Genomic DNA, 12,583 nt, shown 5'->3' on the forward strand with positions numbered 1-12,583 from the left:
TAAGACCCCAGTTTATGGAAACTTCAATGAAATGTCTTATGGGACCTTTGGTAGAATGGAGTTCTATTTTATTCTAATAAAATACCGGATAGAGTATTTTAGGTTTTAATTAACGAGAAGAGGCAGATCACTTATAGAAGCACTAGGGATCTATTTCTCTACCTTAGCCTGAATTTATCTTTTTAAGTATATTTTATTTTATTTTAATGTATTTATTTATTGATTTATTTTATTTATTTTATTTTTATTTTTTGGCTGTGTCAGGTCTTAGTTGCAACACTCGAGATCTTCGTTGCAGCACGCAGGCTCTTTCGTTGTGGCGCACCGGCTCTTTGTTGCAGCGCACCGGCTTCTCTCTAGTTGTGGTGCGCAGTCTTCTCTCAAGTTGTGGCACGCCGGCTCCAGAGTGTGTAGGCTCTGTAGTTAGCAGCACGCAGGCTCTCTAGTTGAGGCGTGCAGGCTTAGTTGCCCCACAGCACGTGGGATTTTAGTTCCCCAACCAGGGATCGAACCCACGTCCCCTGCATTGGAAGGCGGATTCTTAACCACTGGACCACCAGGGAAGTCCCACCTGAATTTAAAATGCACTTTTGTTCACTTAAAACTCAGAAGGTAGTGTTCCTCCTAAGCTTTTTGATTCTCTACCAGGGATTGAGTGGAGTAACATTTTCGGAATTGGCTTTTTCACTCTATTTTTTAAGGAGGGAAGCTCTCAGTTTTCATACTGAAAAAAACATTTTGATAACTACTCCTTTATAAAAGCATATTAGTCTTGTGAATAATTGCAAGTATTTTAAAAACCATATTTCTGATAGCCCTCTCTGCTCCTGTTAGTTCATTCTTTATGAGTACACACTTGAACTAAACCCTCATCCTATTTTTAATGAAAAACTATTATATTCCTAGGCAAAGAATCTAATCTTGCAATACAGATAAATTAAAAGGCTTATATTATCTCTTTTTTTAGAAGTTTATCCTGAGGAAATAATTGGGCAAGTTTACAAGAAAGGGATGTGCAGGGCATTGATTTCAGCATAATCTATAAATGTAAAAAAAATGGAAACAACCAAAATATACACCAGTAAAAGGCTATTGAGAAACATAGGGTACATAAAAACAATTGCATACTTTGCGGCCATTAAAAATGATGATGTGAATTCCCATTTATTGATGTGAATAGATGTCCATGATATATTAAGTTCATTATCCTATTATTTTGAAAATCACCTAGAAACAAGTAAATAAAGACTGTGTGAATATACCTCTGTGTGTGTGAGTGTGTGTGTGTGTGTGTGTGTGTGTGTGTTAAGAACATTGTTTACTAATGTGTGTTCTGAAGAAAGAAAAAAATCTATTGGAATAAAACATTCTCGGGTCAAGTAAGTTTGAGAAACTCTACATGTTACCTCCCTTTTATGAGCACCATAATACACTTGAACATATTAAAGGTGTTGAGAAGTCATACAGTAAAGGAAACCTGTTTAAGTGCTTTTAATCCAAAATTTCCTAAGCTTCTTTTAGCATAAATACCTTCTTTCAAATGCCCCATAGAACAAACATAAGCAACTTTTGGTAGTAGTATTAAAGATGATTTTGACCTTTGTTTTTGTATATTGTCTAAACTATTTTGCAATAAATATGTATTGCATTTATAATTGGAAAAAATAGAGCTAGCTAAAATTATTTTTTTAATTATGTTGGGAAAAACACATTGACAAAGAGATATAGTCGGAGATATTTAGATATATTGCTATAAAACGTGGCAATTTATGAAACATCATACTTAATGTGATAGATCCTCTTTTTTTTAAAAAAAGCAATCAATAGAAGTGTTAAAAAGGAAGAAAAAAAAGAGAAGGGGAGGAAGGAAAGAGGAAAAAGGAGATAATTGGGAAAACACACACATTCAAGTTTACCATTAATATCTCTGTGTGATCGGTGACGGGTAGTTTTTTTTTTTTTCATTTTACTTTGTTTTAAAAGTGTTCCTCATAAGTATGTATTTCTTTTGCAATTAGAAAATAAACAATAAATTTTAATGTTTGTGGGGGGTAGGTGTGGCACATGCGTATCTTTTTTTAAAGGTTTTATTTATTTATTTTTTGGCCACACTGAGCGGCTTGCGGAATCTTAGTTCCACGACCAGGGATCAAACCCGGACCCTTGCCAGTGAAAGCCTGTGTCTTAACCACTGGACAACCAGGGAATTCCCCATGAGTATTTTAAGAGAACTCCCCATGAGTATTTTAAGAGAGAGAAAAAGAAAGACATGCCCCATCGTCTCAATTTAAACTTATTCATGGTTGCTTCTGTTTCTATTATTAACAAAGACTTTACCTTCCTCAAGTTAAACCTATTTTAAATCAAAAGAATCCCAAGTATTGTCCCTTTGAATACTTCTCTCCTCTCTCTCTCTCTCTCTCTCTGTGTGTCTCTCTCTCTCAGCTATGCCTCTATTCTCTCCAGGAGCCTCCAGCTTCCTTTCTTCCAACACTTGGCTCCATCATGAAACGAATAAAGAATTACTTTTCTTGCCCCTTCACTGGTCACCCCCAGAATACCACCCACAAAGGACAGTAGAAGGTACTCAAGAGGGAAACTCCTATCATTAAATCTCATCAGGTTGGGCTGGTGAGAGTTTGGGAAATTAGCAGCAAAGCATCCATAGATTTCTTGAAAGAGACACACATTACAAACCTGTTGACAGCTCCTTATATTCATCCAAATTATCCTCCTAAGAGGCATATTTTTTACAAGCTATGAATACAGAGTAGTAAGACTTTTAAAACAGATCTTAGTTTCCATAACCAAATGAAAGTTGTCCTTCAAAACTTAATCTGAGGAGAGTGTACATATTTCAGTAATGTTTCCACTGCTTAAGACATTCAAAAAATTTCTTTAAAGCTGCATATCATATGACATAACAAAAAAATCAGTCCCGTTACTTTAACATTACATCTTATTTTTGAACAAAGATACATCCCCAACTTGAACATCTACCTTATTCATCATATGTTATCTCCAGTTACTTTGGGAATGTCTCCAAAAATAAGCCAACCACCAAAGAATAACAAAGTGCCTTCCAAGAGTATAAAAACAAACCAAATACAGGAACGACAACAACAAAAGACCTATCACAGACTGGGACATTTTTCAAATTATGAAATCCAGCCTCCTTTAAGCACTGATAGCATTGAAATTTGGCAGGAATAAATATTCATGGATATTTGGGAGTCTGTAAAAGACTGATTTTAAAGAATATGTATATATATTTAAAATATGTATATATATTTAAAATATGTATATATGTATATGTGTATGTTAAATATATATGTGCACATATGTATACATACATGCATATGTATATTACCTACCCCCTCAAAATATACATATATTTTGACATATATATATAAAATCTACCCCCCAAAATTATATTTAGCTTGGAAATATGATTAGTAACAAATCAGCGATTGACACACAGGTCATGAGAGAATCTATCAAAACAAAAGCAAAAGTCAGTCATCCTGATTTACTAAAGCATGAAGTAATGATACTGAGGATGAGTCTTGCATTTGCCACCTTTGTGATGTATTATAGAAACTGCATTAAAGCAGACCAGCCAAATTTGTAATTTAGAGCTCTGGAGGTATTCAATTTTTGTGATTACATAGAGACATACTCTACCAAATGTATGGTACCCATATGCTTCCCTCTATCGAAGCCTGGACCCCACTGGAATTAAGTGCTGAGTCCAGCTCTCTGGCAGAAGGTAAAAATTTTTGTTTAGGAAGAAAGTTATAAGCCACTAATATCAAAGAAGCTTTGAGACACTAACTTTTTGTTTGAGATTGATATAACCTATCCTCACAAACAACTCCACGTTTACATCATGATTCTTCAAAGAATTTTCAAAGGGTTTTCCAATTTAACCTTAAGACATTGAAGTCAAAGTCTTAAAGTACCAATAATAGGAGCACTTGTTTAATATATTCCAGGATAGCAACTAATATCCACCTTTCAAATAAGAAATACTCAGTTGTGAGGGAATGAAATGTCTGACTATACAGCAGTTGGAAAACTACAACCCAGGGGCCAAATCATGCAAAGCAACTACTTTTGTAAATAAAGCGTGATTGGAACACAGCCACGCCCATTTGTTTATGTTCTGTCTAGGGCTGCTACAAAGGCAGGAGGGAGTAGTTGCAACTGAGATCCTATGACCAGCAAAACCTGAAATATTTACCATCTGGCTCTTTCCAAAAATTTGCCAATGCCTGGACTAGAACATTAATTTTGTTTTCTGATAAAATAGTTCCTATTGTCACTGTTCAGTAACAGTGAATTCACAAATATTTTCCCATTCCATTGGCTAGAAAACTAAGTTAGACCCAATGGTGCAAGAAAAGCATTAATGACATCATGTTTCCCAATGTAAAGACATTTGAGGCTGGTGATTTATCATCTCAGGCTAGCACCACACCTGCTTGGTTTGGATCCACACATCTGTATCAGGAACACAGTATGCAATCCACATTTTCTGCCGTTATTATAAGAACGAAGTTTCAGTGTAAAGACTTAATCACATATAATATTTATAACGATATATCAGAATCATCAAGTGAATTATAAATAAGACATGATGAACTGGAGGTTAGAATGGGAAGGACATTTCTCACCAGGTGCTAATAATTTGAAGTAGATTTGACTGCAGGCTTACAGAAGTTGATAAAGCACTCCCTTAATCAAAGGATAGTTAAAAAGAATATGAAATGAGCTGCCACATTTTGACATGATTGCCAATTGCAGAGCAGATACACGTGCACCACACATTGGGAATGCATTGGAAAGAGTTTCATTCCCTTAAGTTATGGATTTTAAATCAGTTCCTGAGATGAACATTTCAAACATACACACTTACAGTTCTGAAACACTCACCCAAACCTGGAAAATGTGCATGGAAGTTTTTCCCATTCCTGCATATCCCCAATTTGCTTTGAATTACAATATAAACTATAAAAGAACCAGAAGAAAATATAACTTTCGGTGTGTAGGGTAGGGAAGAATATCTTAACATAAAAGCGAAGGAAGAAACCATAAAGGAAAACAGATAGATTTGACACATAAAACTTTAAAATACCTGTATATCAAAAAGAGTTGTAAAAATGACAAGACAAAAGAAAAATTTATATACTACAAAAGGCTGTATCCTTAATATATTGCAAGTCTTTAACATTTATGAAAAATAATAAACAATGTTTATTAAATTAACCATTTAACAAACTTTAAGTGAACTGCTGCCCTAATACTGCTTGGGCTCCAGTGGGCGACCTCAATGTTCCAGGACTGACATGTGTCCAGGGACTTGGGACTTGCAGTGCTAAAACCAGGATAGTTCCAGGCACCCTTCGAGTCAGATAGACTGGACTCAGGTTCTTCTTCCACCACTGAATGACCTTCAACATGGTACTCCACCTTCACAAGTCTGTTTCCTCATTTTAAAATGGGTGCTAACAAGGGTACTTAACTCTTAGACTTGCAGTGAAGATTAAACAAGACGAAATGTACAAAGCTCACGGACCTGGCTTATAGCACATGCAGTAAATTTTATGATTATCACCATATAATCATCACTGTTTGTCAGTTGTGAAGGCCTGCTAGTTTTTTCTCAATACCTATTCTCTTTTTTTTTGGAATTGAAGTATAGTTACTTTACAGTGTTGTGTTAGTTTCAAGTGTACAGCAAGGTGATTCAGCGTATATGTATATTCTTTTTCAGATTCTTTCCATTATAGGTTGTTACAGGATATTGAATATAGTTCCCTGTGCTATACAGTAGGTCCTTTTTTACCTGTTTTATATATAGTAGTGTGTATATGTTAATCTCAAACTCCTAATTTATCCCTCGCCCCCTTTCCCCTTCAGTAACCATAAGTTTGTTTTCTATGTCTGTGAGTCTATTTCTGTTTTGTAAATAAGTTCATTTGTATCATTTTTTTAGATTCTGCATATATGTGATATCATATGATATTTGTCTTTTTTTTAATAATAATCTTTTCTTAATTAATTAATTTATTTATTTTTATATTTATTTTTGGCTGTGTTGGGTCTTCGCCTCTGTGAGAGGGCTTTCCCCAGTTGCGGCAAGCGGGGGCCACTCTTCATCGCGGTGCGCGGGCCTCTTCAGTATCGCGGCCTCTCCCGCTGCGGAGCACAGGCTCCAGACGCGCAGGCTCAGTAGTTGTGGCTCACGGGCCCAGTTGCTCCGCGGCATGTGGGATCCTCCCAGACCAGGGCTCGAACCCGTGTCCCCTGCATTAGCAGGCAGACTCCCAACCACTGCGCCACCAGGGAAGCCCGATATTTGACTTTATTCTCTTATTCCTGTCTACAGAACCCCAAATCGGGGGAACATTAAACAAATGCTGCTGAATTCCTTGATAGAAGTGATCATCTGACCTAGCTCTGGCCACTGGAAAAAAAAAAAAAAAATAGAGGAAGTTTTTGGTTGAGACTTCCAAGAAGGCTCCTTAAAATATGCGGATGTGTGAGCAGGGGGTGAGAACAGTCCTAACTGGTAAATACATTTTATCCTTTGCTTTTTCACTCATTCCTGCCTCAAACAGAGATGCTGGAAGCAAAGCAGCCATCCTGGGACCCCAAGGGTGACAAGAACATGCTAAAGATGATTGGGTGGAAAGAGACAAGGAAGCCATTTCTCCACTGGCATCATGGAGCCACTGTACCCATCCTGGATTTCTGACGTCTGGACTCTTCACTCTGCGAGAAAAAAGAAAACCTCCAATTTGTTTAATCCACTGTTTCCAGGTTTGTGTTTTTCACAGCCAGACAGAATTCTCAACCAATATTAGGCACACATTAATAGAAATACAGGCAAAGGATTTAAACAGGCAATTTAACAAAGGAAAAAATGCAAAGATGGGTAAGTCTGTAACAAAACTTATTACATCATTATTATTATAGAAATATAAACATGACACCATGTTTAACTGTCATATTGATAATAAAGAGAATAATAGTTAAAATAGCATATTTAGCCATTAACAAAATGTAACAACTATTTTTTCTTTCTTTTTTTTTTTTTTTTTGGTTGCATTGGGTCTTGGTTGCTGTGCGTGGGCTTTCTCTAATTGCGGTGAGCCGGGGCTACTCTTCATTGCAGTGCTTGGGCTTTTCGTTGCTATGGCTTCTCTTGTTGCAGAGCATGGGCCCTAGCTGTGCGGGCTTCAGTAGTTGTGGTGCATGGGCTCTAGAGTGCAGGCTCAGTAGTTGTGGCGCACGGGCTTAGTTGCTCCTCCGCAAGTGGGATCTTCCCGGACCAGGGACCGAACCCGTGTCCCCTACATTGGCAAGCGGATTCTTAACCACTGCGCCACCAAAGAAGTCCCCACTTATGCTGTTTAACAAGTTACATGTGGTGTATTTTTAAATATCACATATGTGTTATAATTCTCTCCATTCAATTCTTTTGAGAACTGCTTTTTCAACTCAATAGTATAAATTTGAAATTTACTTACCTATATACATGTATCTAGTTTATTGGTTTTAATAGTTCTTGTTTAACAGGTCTTCCATTTCATGATATACTGCAATTTATTCATCAATTCTTTCTTAGTTGGACATATATATTTTTGAAGTTTTGCTATTAGCATATCCTTGAATACACATGGGAAAGGCCCTCATTACTGTTTTAATGTGCATATCATGATGATTTTGTGTTTATTAGTTATTTGGTTTTCTTCTTCTGTGAATTCCTGTTCCTAGCTTATGCATATTATTTGGTGGAAATTTTACCTTTGTCTTATTTATCTGTGGGAGTTATTTATATATTTTGAATAATGAATCTTAGCTAGTTATCTATTATCGTTTACAGGATTGCTTCAAATTTTAATATCAAATTAATCAATCTTTTCCTTAATTATTTTTCTTTTTTAATTAAGATACAATTCACATAACAAAAGTCATCCTTTTAAAGGGTAGAATTCAGTGGTTTTTAGTATATTCAAAGTTGTGCAACCATCACCACTATTGAATTCCAGAGCATTTTCATCACCTCAAAAAGAAATCCCAATCACTCCCCATTTTATCCACTCCCCAGCCCTTGGCAACCACTAATCTACTCCTGTCTCTATGGATTTACCTATTCTAGGTGTTTCAAGTACCGTACATGGAAATCATGCAATATGTGGTATTTTGTAACTAGGCTTCTTTTCATAAGCATAATGGTTTCAAGGTTCATGCATGTTACAGTATGTATCAGTACTTCATTCCTTTTTATGGCTGAATAATATTCAATTGTACAGATATACCACATTTTCTTTATCCATTCAGTCACTTGATGGGAATTCGAGTTGTTTCCACTTTGGGGTTATTATGAATAATGCTTCTATGAATATCCGTGTAAAAAGTTCTGGGTGGACATATGTTTTCAGTTACCTTGGACATGTCCCTAGGTATGGAATTACTGGATCAAATAGAAACTCTATGCTTTGAGGAACTCCCAGACTTTTTTTCAAAGGGGCTGCAGCATTTTACATTTCACTAGCTATGTATGAGGGTTCCAATTTTTCCACATACTCCCCAACATCCAACTGTCAGTCTTTTTTATTATAGCCATTCTAGTGGGTGTGAAATGATATGGTATCTTATTATGGTTTAGATTTGCATTTTCCTGATGGCTAATGATGTTGAGCATCTTTTCATGTGCTTATTGGTCATTTGTATATCTTCTTTAGGTAAATGTCTATTCAAGTCCTTTGCCTATTTTTAAAATTGGGCTATTTGTCTTTTTATTGTTTATATTTAAGAATTTATTATATATTCTGGATACTAGTACTTTATTAGATATATGTTTGCAAATATTTTCTACCACTTTGTTGACAGTGTCCTTTGAAGCACAAACATTTTTAATTTTGATAAAGTCCAATTTATCTGTTTCCTTTGTTCCTTGTGCTTTGATGTCATTTCTAAGAAGCCACGGCCAACTCCAAAGTGATAAAGATTTACACTTTTTTCTTCTAAGAGTTTTATAGTTTTAACCCTCATATTTAGGACTCTGATTCATTTTTTAGTTAATTTTTTTATATGATGTGAGGTACAGGTCCAACTTCATTCTTTTGCATGTGGATATCTAGTTGTCCTATCCTTCCTTAATTTTATTTAGTGACTATTTTAAGAAATTCTTTTGCACCCTGACATATTTGCCTATAATTTCCCCTAAAAGCTTGAAATTTGGGGTTTTCCTTTTAGGTAAATTAGATGGATTTGATTCTGTGGTTGGTCTAAAGTCAGGATACAACTTTCTTTCTTGTGTTTGGCTATCGTTGGACACAGTGGCACTTTCTGAATCCTCTATCCTTTTTCTCCTGATCTGTAATGCCTCCTCTGTCAAATAACAAATCTCCATACATGCTTGGGTACATTCCTGGTTTCTGTATTCTGTTTCACCATTCTATTTATCAACATTTAAATTAGCATAGCTTTATAATAAGTCATTGGATTTGTAAATTTTCAATGGTTTTGTTTCATTTCTAGAACATCTATTTGGCTATTTTTCAAATATGACTCTTCTTTATCCATAATTTTCTGAGGTTTCTTTGTGATTTCTATTCCTTCTTTATCTCTAATCAATTAACATATTGAATATATAGTCTTGTTTAGATTATTCTATAATGTCTGATTTCAGAACTATTGATCTCCTATTTGTTATAGCTGTTGATTCTTCTTCAAGGAGGCACCTACCTTCATATTATGAAGTCATTCTCTGTGGGAGTTCCTTTATTGGGGATTCTCGGAGTGAAGGACATGTATTAACAGAGGAGTTTTCATTTGCTCTTGGTAGGATCCTAGGGGTTTCACCTATTTTGTGACTTATTTTAGGATATTTTATTGACTGGAAGTCTTCACACCGTGTGAAAGGGAAACTTCAGACCCTTCTCCTGGTCATGGTGGTTTAATTTCCACCAGTTGACTCTCCCATATTTTTTCACATGGAGCCCAAGTGTATGCCAAAATCATTTGCATTCCCTACATTCAAATCCCATTTTGGCGGACAAGGCGCATTTTAAGACTTCCAGCTTTATCCAGGGTTAGCATTAATACTACTTCTTTTAGAATACATGTTAACAAAGGTTGTAAAGGTTCTTCTAAAATACTACAACATAATGAATGCTTGTAGACGCCAAGGTTGAACAGACTACTACATTAAAAACAATATTTATTTAAAATAATACTTTATAATGTCATCATACTTTCAAACTTGATTGGAAGGAAAAGAGCCAGGACATAGATCTTCCTCAAAAAATGGGTTGAGGAACAATATAATCTCCTTTTACCTAGAGCAAAAGTATCCATCATTCTGCTTCCTGTCTCTAAGAAAGAATTTCATACCATTTGAAGTTCATTGTTCTAAGTGACAGCTCTTCATGAACAAATGTATAAATCATAGGTATCAAACTGTTTAAAACTGGACAATAGTTTGCTAAATTGGAGGAGAAAAATTATATTTTGCACTTTATAACATTGACATATACTGACATACATCAGCAAACTTTCAGAAAGATTCTGATCAGTTCTTTCTATTTAGTTTTATATGTCTAAAAGGGTAATGCTATAAAGTTGGGGTTTTCAGGCAGTTCTGTTCATCAGTGTCCATCATTCACATATTTTTTAATGTCTGTAGCTTTTTAGATTATAACATGTTTGTTTCTTTGAGCAGGACTTATCCTAGTATCATGAGTATTGAATAGATAACGAAAAATTTACATACTGCAGATGCCATAATGTACCAATGACATTTCCAACAAGCATGTGTGTTCCTGAAGTTTTATGCAAGTCAAATTTATTTCTAATGAGATTGGAAAATACATTATAGATATACAATGATGAACCTTTACTAAATTAACTTACAAAAATCCCTACTTTATCAGAAAGTTGTGATTGTTGTTTATCAGGTCTCTTAAGGCAAGGGCATTACTTGGAATTAGCCACTAGTAACAACCAACTCTTTGGTTTTTCAAAGCAAAATCCAATGCCTCCTTGAAAGAACTTCAAAATGGCAGAACTGTGAAACAAAGTATGGAAAGACTGCAAGACATACAAGGACTCTCAGAGTATCTTAGAGTAAGTTAAATAATACCGGTTAGGGAAAAACAACTTTTTTCTATTTTATTCTATTGTGAGTTCCATTTAATAAAAAGTTAATTAACAAAGACCAATCATTTGCCTTACTGAATTTAAAAAATAAATAATCCATTTAAGTATATGCTAAAATGTGCTTAGCATAGCACAAAATTTATCACATTTTCATAGAAATACATGGATTAGTATAGCAAGATAATGGGCAATGAGTAACATTTTCTCCCAGCTATTAAATTCTTGTAATGTTCTATGGTACAAGGAAATGTGGATTTAATGTGAGGTTATACTTGTAAGGATTCTTATCTGTATCTCTCCAGTGAGTTGTTATTTCAGAACATTTGTAACTCTTAGTAGAGAAACCTCTCATTTTATATTCTTGCAAGTTGGAACCAAAAGAAAGTGCTTGGGAGTTTCTGACACAAAAAGGTTTAATTTTCCTAGCACAATCGAACTGTTAGAAGTTTGACTGCTATCCAACATATTGAATGCCTTTTATGTTTCCTGTTCATTTTGGATGGGAGCAGGAGAAATGAGACTGAGTCGTCCTTTAAGTCAGCCCCCTAAGAATAGAGGACTTAAGACTAGAGATTGCATAGTTGCAATCTTCAACTGTGTTCATATTATAGGAGGTGAAGGATGGCTTTAACTACAATTCCAAAAACACAGGAGATGGCCCAGAGTCCAAAGCCAAAACAAGGAGACGGGAGGTCTGAAACACGAGGAGTCTTATTAAACCAATCAATCAAGAAATATTTATAAAGGGCTAAAATGTGTCTAGTGCTGTATTAGGCAAGAAAAGATCACACCTCAAGGAAAAGGGGAAAATAATAAATACTTGAAGAGGCAGCACATTATATTATATAAGAATACAAAAGTAAAATTAGTCTCACAAAAGGGAACAAAAGAGCAAGCAGAATACAACTAAAACTAGAAGTAAAAAAAAAAAAAAATTAGAAAAACAATTGGAAAAGAGAATTAGCTATAAAGGGCCGGTCAAATAACAGTAATGAATAATTTTTCTAAAAAGCGGTTGAGAAAGAGAGTCACAGCTGTTCCAGAAGAGCAGGGGAGAATTGAAGTAACAAGACCAAGTATAAAATATCATATGATGTCGCTTATATGTGGAGTCTTTAAAAAAATACAAATGAGCTTATTTACAAAACAGAACTAGACCCACAGACATAGAAAACAAACTTATGGTTACCAAAGGGGAAGGGGGAGTATAAATTAGGAGTTTGGGACTAACATATATACACTCCCATATAGAAAATAGATAACTAACAAGGACCTACTATATAGCACAGGGAACTATACTCAATAGTTTGTAATAACCTATAAGGGAAAAGAATCTGAAAAAGAATAGATATATACATATAGATGTATAACTGAATCACTGTGCTATACATCTGAAACTAACACAACATTG

This window comes from Balaenoptera ricei, chromosome 13 (genome assembly GCF_028023285.1).
Source record: "Balaenoptera ricei isolate mBalRic1 chromosome 13, mBalRic1.hap2, whole genome shotgun sequence".
In the NCBI taxonomy this organism is placed as follows: domain Eukaryota; kingdom Metazoa; phylum Chordata; class Mammalia; order Artiodactyla; family Balaenopteridae; genus Balaenoptera; species Balaenoptera ricei.